The following is a 7,528-nucleotide window of genomic DNA, read 5'->3' as shown; positions in this document are numbered from 1 at the left end:
CCCAGGGCCTTACAAACAAAAGTGTGGCACTCAGGAAACAGCAGGAAGGAGTTAAGTGGGGAATAACATATGTTTATTTCATTTACCCATCCTTAGGCTTGTTTGCAGTGGGGGACAGGGATTAATGGCCTTCTGAATTGTTCTAGCTATACTTAAACTGCCTCTCCAAAACCAGAGGGGAAGGCCGCACCCTGCAGGCATTTCTGCAGGTGACTAAAGAAGCGGAAATTCTCATTTCAGGGGGATTTCCACAGCCACTGTAAAGGCTCTGCTCCCAGCACTTAACAGCTCTTCTCTCTCTGCTGTTGGAAGACAAATCAGAACCTGGTTAAAATAACACAGATATTGTAGAGCAGCCTTTGCCATCCTGGTGCCCTCCATATTTTCTTGGATTATAGGGGCTCATATTAGGATGAAGAAGTTTCTAAGGCCCCCATCTGCACATTTAAAGCAGTTTTTAAAAAAGATTTATTTTTTATTAATTTCATGTTAATAGTACGGAACAATTCCCCTCTTCATCTTGTAGAGAAAGGGAGTCTTAAGTAAAATTAAGCAAAAACATTTGTCCATACAACTCAGCAGGAAGCATCAAAATTTAAGTCTCTGATGTATCATGCCAGTTTAAAAGAGATTTGGGTATTCTAACAAATACAATTTGTAGCTACATCCCTATGGGCCATTATATATCCTTTGCCCCCGCTTCCCTGTGGGCCTTTACTAGGTTTGCCATAGGTTAATGCCTACTTATTAATGTTGATTGTCAGTTTTGATGTGACCCCCCTCCATGTGTGAGGCCTGAGGCAATTCCCCCGAACAGTGCCACCACCAAAATGATATAGATATAATCCTATATAATGATCTAGTCCTATAGAACACCTGACAGAACATCATCCATATTTTAGGTAAGCTTGTGAAGTCTGAATGAGAGCAAATAACAGAAACGCTTGTTGGTGTTTCCCAGTTGCAGTTGTAGTTTCCTGTGGTGGCAATACCCTTTTATTGTCCCAGTCAGGGCATAATCATAAAATGAGAAAATGAGATACAAAGTGCATATGGGATGTACCTAGAATCTTTGATTCTATACACTATACACCCATTCGTCTTCTGCCTCTGTTCTCCTATTATTATTATTATTATTATTATTATTATTATTATATCCTACCTTTTTCTCCAAGGAGCTGAAAGTGGCATAACCTCCTCATTTAATTCCTGCAACAACCCTGTGAGGTAGGTTGGGCTGAGAGGGAATGACTGGACAGACGTCACCCAATGAGCTTCATGGCTGAGTTTTCTCTTCACCCCCCCTTTCTCCTAATCGCCATCTTTCCCCTTCTCTTAAAAAGGTATCGCTGGCATGTTGCCTCTAGAGTAGACTACAGTTCAGTTGTAGGTTACAACACACCCACTGAAGATCAATGATAAGCCATGCCTTTTACTGGCCCAGCTTCCCTGGGTATGCAGGTGCGTCATCAAGGCAGGACTTGGGGGCAAAATGTAGTAAAACGAGTATCAGGGTCCCTCCCCCCTCCCCCATGCATCATGGAGGGCTTATCACATTTTGAAGCAGGTTTGAGTTTATTAAATTTGTATATAGCTTCTCACTACAAAAAGTCCCAAAGTGATTTACAACCAGAGCAATAACAGAACAATAAAAAAACAGTTACAGAAAGGTAGCCGTGTTGGTCTGCCATAGTCAAAACAAAAAAATTTTTTCCTTCCAGTAGCACCTTAAAGACCAACTAAGTTAGTTCTTGGTATGAGCTTTCGTGTGCATGCACACGAAAGCTCATACCAAGAACTAACTTAGTTGGTCTTTAAGGTGCTACTGGAAGGAAAAAAAATTTTGTAATAAAAAAACACACACCCCAGCGAGTGTTAAAAACATGAAGTCAGGATACGAGACTATAAAAGGGTTCACCCACAGCATAATCACCCCAGCCAACCTCAGATGAACATGAAAACAATCATTGGTGCTACCCAGATTCTGCAAGATCATCCAAATTAAGTCCTGGATTGACTGCACCACTCTTAGTACAAGCATACTGTTCTTGGGAAGATTTGAGATACAGTTTCGATGAACAGCTCTGGCCTAAGCCTTACATTCACATTCTCATTTCATCAGATGCTGCCCCACTTTCTCCAAAGTTATCACTTCACTCTTTATTTATTTTATATCTCATCCAATTTCAACGATGCCTAGCGTATGTAACATTTTTTGCCCACATTTTCACCCAGAAGTCCAGAACAACCCTGGGAGGCAGATTGTGATCGGTCTAAAAGTGTTTGGGCCACAGTCTCTCCCAATGAAATCCTTGGAGCCCTACTTCTGAGTAGACATGCTTAGGATTGCACCGCCAGTGGGCTTTGTGACTTAACATTGCAATCCTATACGCGTCTTGCTCAGAAGCAAGCCCCACCGAGTTCAATGGGAATTACTCCCGAGTAAGTGTGTGCCAGATTGCTCCTTGGATTTGAACCCAAGTCTCTTTAGCCTCAGTCCAACACCAGCTAAAGTTCACCTTCCACAAATTATTTTGCAAAACTCTCCACAGATCATTTTTGCGTAGAAGCTCCACCGAAGTCATCTTTTCAGGTCAAGATTTTAAGAGCTTGGGGTGGAAGGGAACTTTTCTATTCAAAGGGGGAAAGATTTAAAAAAAATACATGTCTCTCTATGTCTTCCCCTTTAATCCACACCAGAGACACGTGAACAGGCAGATAACATGTTAGGGGTTTCTCTTATCTCTCATCCATTCCAGCCTTGCTTTTCCTGGGCTCACCTTCTTGAAGATGGAGTCCATGTGATTCATCTTCCACCGAGATCCTCTCTCAGCCTGCTAATCCCTCAAGAAATCCGTGCAAAGGAAGTATATCAGGTGTGGAGCAATGGGAGGAATACAGGGCGAGGAACAGACAAGTGGAGCTGAGGAGCAATACGTCCTTCTGAGCACCTAATGTCGAGCCGGACCTTCAGGTGTCACTATTTTAAAAAACCTGCCGGGGTTATTAGCATTCTGAAACTCACAATTAATTTTAATGACACCCTTGGTTCCCAACAGGGCCAACCTCACAGGATGAAGAGGCGTCTCTTTCTCAAGTTGCCACGGTGCATTTTTGAGGGTGTGCCACATGAGATTCCATAGCCCAAGCATGTGCCGTGACTCCAGAGGCGAGGTCCATGGAAAAGCTTTATCACACAGCACATGGAGGAGGGATCAAGCTATCAAGGAGCTTAGCACCCGGCCATGTGGCCCTTGGCTCATCTCCAGAGCAGGGTGGAGATGGGTAAGTTGTAGCAGCTAATATTATTATTATTCATAGTGGTAGTAATAGTTTTCATTTATGAATCACTCCTGCGGGGAAACCCCGAAGTGAATTGCAGCTAAATAAAAACATATATGGTATAGTTACATATATGAAAACTGCTTCTAAAAATTACAAAAATAAAACATTCTTTAAAATATACATAGACAGATTTTTTTTTAATGGTGTGAACATTAAGCCAGGGATAGCACTTAAAGCCAAAATTGTGTATAGTTAAAAGACAACAGGTGCAATGGTGGGAGGGATTACCAAAGCCTTTCCCCCCAGACTCCTGCCCTCCTACCAAAGCCTTTCCCCCCAGACTCCTGCCCTCTTTCCACCTCCTTTTTAATTTTGTCACCAAATTGTCACCAAAAAAAGCTGAATGTGCACAATTTAAATGCACACACACACACACACACACACGTATATACTCCGGCCCTCCAGATGTTTTGGACTACAATTCCCATCATCCTTGACCACTGGTCCTGTTAGCTAGGGATGATGGGAATTGTAGTCCCAAAACATCTAGAGGGCCGAGTTTGCCTATGCCTGAACTAGGATAAAGATTACTTAAGAAGGCTTGTTAAAAGTGGAAGGTCTTTAGTTGCTCCTTAAAGAGGCAGCAGAGAAGGAACTTATCTAATATACAATGGGAGGGAGAGTTCCAAAGAGAAGGTGCTACTACGCTAAAGGCCTGATCATGGCATCATGGTAGGAAGATGTCTGCAGCATGCCCTCCTGCAGAGCCCAGTGACGGGTTGGCAATCTAGGGGATGGGACAATCCTTGGGGTCTCCTGGTCCCAAGTTGTATAGGGCTTTGCCAGGACCAGCACCTCGAACCTTGTGGCTGTAGCTAATTGGCAGCCACTTGGCACCCTTTTAGAAGTACTGTATACAAGCACTGTATCATTGGCACCATTGCCACACAGGGATGGCGACCCTTGATTGGTCTGAGAGCTACACTCGCCCTTGACCAGCCCTCCTGGGTCCACAAGCTGGCAGTGGATGTGGCCAACAGCCTCCATACATACAGGGCCGTTTTAAGCATATCCAGCTCCGTGGTTCAAAGATCCCTCCACCCACCCCAACCCCATTTCCCAGAGTTGCTCTCCTACCGTGGAGGCTTGGGAAGGAAGCCGCACGCCCACCAGCCATATGGTTGATGGGGCACAGCTGGCAGGCGTGCAGGGAAAGGGGAGGCCGCCGGCAAAGCCACGCAGCTCCCCCACTCGCTGGGGCTCCCCTGAGAAGCCAGCACACTGGCCCAACACGCCAGTAAGGCCAATAAGAAAGACGGCTCTGCATACATACACATGCCATGCATAGGACATCCACACGCAACACACACAAGCCTTTTGCCCACTCTCTGCTCATGCTCTACCAGATGAGCAGGGAGGGGGCAATTTGCATCTCGGTGAGATGGAAGGATTTAAACCACGAGGAGGATGAAATTAACTCCACCTCTGTTTCTTTTGCTCTGCGTACTTAATTTGCTCTGTGTACTTAATTGCCACCAGAAAATTTGGGCTGCAGGGCTGGCGGAGGGCACTGGAGAGGGCACATGGCGGGCCAGATCAGACTAGCGGTTCTCTGTTCTAGAGCATCTGTGACTTTTGTCTGGAATCTCTCGGGTTTTTTCACTTCACGGTGGGATTTTGAGATGGACTCCATCATCATAGAATCACAGAATTGTAGAGTTGGAAAGGGACCACAAAGGTCCTCTAGTCCCCAGCAATACAGGAATCTTTTGCCCAATGTGGGGCTCGAACCCACAACTGAGATTAAGAGTCTCATGCTCTGCTGACTGAGCTATTCCAGGTTTGCCAATACATGTAAAGTACCATATTTTCCTGTGTATTAGACTAGGTCCCCCCCAAAAAAATAATGTCAAAAATTAGGGGGTGTCTTAAACACAGATACACCTCCCCCATTTTCTTAAATCTGAGTCCCCCAAAATAGGGAACGTCTTATACATGGGGTTGTCTTATAGACAGAAAAATACGGTATTACCTAAAAGACCGATGCTTCAGCATTAGACACACACACTGTATACAGTTAAAAGTGTGGGAGACATTGGTTTTAATTCCTGTGTGATAATCAGGTGACGCATCTGTCACTTGATTGCTTACCTAAACACCAGCGGCTGGACTCTGTGGGTGTGGTGGAATTACCCATCATAAAGACAAGCTCTGAGCTGAAGGCAAATCCTGCAAAAGGAACGGCTCTGGGGTAACCCTGCAAACTGTTACAAGTGGTGGTGGGTGGAATCGTTGGTAGAATATGAGTTGTGTAATTGCATTTCATTGCACTTCCTTAACACCCTGGGATAGATCAGAAAGAAAAGCAGACTACAAATACAAGGAATAAATAAATAAGTGGAATATATCGTGCCTTTGTGTTTCACTGGAAGGTTTGGGAGCACACAAGCTGTGCAGCATTTGACTATTCATGGCCTGTTTACAACAGGGGTGGGGAACCTCAGGCCTCGGGGACGCCTGGTCTCTGTATCTGGCCCTTGGCCCTCTCTCCTCTCCCCTGGCCACACTGCAGGCTATGGGCTATGGCGGAGATGGCGAAACTGACAGCAAAAATAAGAGACCCCAAAGAAGAAACACTTGTAGAAGAATGGAGACCCTTTACAGATTATCTGAGAAAATATTACAGTCAAACAGAAACTCCAGGCAGGACTTGAAATATAAGCAAAGGAATGAGAACAAGGAATGTAATGTAGGATATATGTTTTAGAGAAATATTACATTTATGGCATTTCTCAAATGGTTCTGCCTGGGCGGACTGTGTCTTTGGTCTTACAATGCCTCTTGCTTGCCTGAATGGAAGATAAAGTGTGAGTGTGTGAAAAACTAGCCTTCTGAACAAATGTGAAATTTATTTATTTCTGCTCAGGCCACTTTTGACTCTGGCTCTGCCCAACACTGGCATGTTGCCCAGGAGGCAATGTGGCCCCCGTCTGAAAAAGATCCCACCCACCCCCCTGCCCTCAAATTATGTGATTTATCTTGACAAAGCAATGCCAAAACTCTCTGTAACTCCCATCCCAACCTCTAACTGGTTTGTAGATGTCAGGGAACTGCCATCGGCACAGAGGCAAGAAATAGAACGGCAGTTGTGTTACATGGAGCCTCCGAAAATCTTGCGAAGCAGTTCTTATTCCGGGGAGGAGGAAAGCCCCACCTCCAGTGGGGAAAAGGTGCAAGGACCAGAGGATGCTAGGGAGAGCCTAAACGCCGCTCCTGAGCAAACCGGAGAGGAGGGAAGCACGCCCTTGCCATCACCCATCCTGCGCAGTAGTCTGCGGCGCAGAGAGGGGGGGAGACGATTGGGGGTAACAAAACTTTTATGCTGGGGGAGGTACAAAAAAAGACCACTCCCGGATTCTGCTAGCGATTGAGCCAGACATGAGCTTTGGGGCTCTTCACTGTAAATAGTCTGCACCAAAATAAAGCCTGTAAAACACAGGTAGGAGTCCTGCCTGGTTACTCTCGAGCAACTGCAACAGCACCTGACAGTAGATGTAAGGGGTGAATCAAATATTGAAATGAGCCGAGAATCAGTAACCCCACTGGTGTGATCATGGGTTCCTTAATCATCAAGGCTGCAACCATGTTATCTCAGATGGGTGGGGTTCACGGTTCCATTGAGACACACTGCAGCCAGCAAATGACCCAAGACAGCAAATGGGTGTGGATGAAGCATGTCAGAATTAGCTGAGCAGCCAAAAAAAAAATAAAAATTGATCTAGCAACCTCTCTGTCTTGACTCGATAGAAGGGGCCACAAGTGGTGCAGCGTTTTCATCAGGGAACAACAGGGACAACAAGAAAGAGCCAAAATAGTTTAAGCTGATGTGCTTTCAGAACATAATGAAAGCTCTGCTGGATCAAAGGTCCATGTAGTCTGGGGTTCTGTTCCCACAATGGCCAGACAAGTGCCTAAGGGGAGCCCACAAGAGCACAACGCATCGTTCGAGTTGTATTATACTTCCTTACGGTAACTCTGGAAATGGTTTTCAAACTGGATGAATTAACATGTTGCATGTATTGTTGATTGGGAGAATTTGAGATGGCATGTTGAGAAGACAGATAAAACTTCGCCCCTCCTGCCATTGACCACTTGAAAATTGCAGAGTGGTCTTGGTGGACCACTTAATGATTTCCCTGCCTGTTGCAGCAACTGCAATTGGCTAATCTATATGCAGTATGAT

Source organism: Podarcis raffonei, chromosome 12 (genome assembly GCF_027172205.1).
Source record: "Podarcis raffonei isolate rPodRaf1 chromosome 12, rPodRaf1.pri, whole genome shotgun sequence".
NCBI classification, from domain to species: Eukaryota; Metazoa; Chordata; class Lepidosauria; order Squamata; family Lacertidae; genus Podarcis; species Podarcis raffonei.
Note: the sequence above shows the minus strand (reverse complement) of the source record.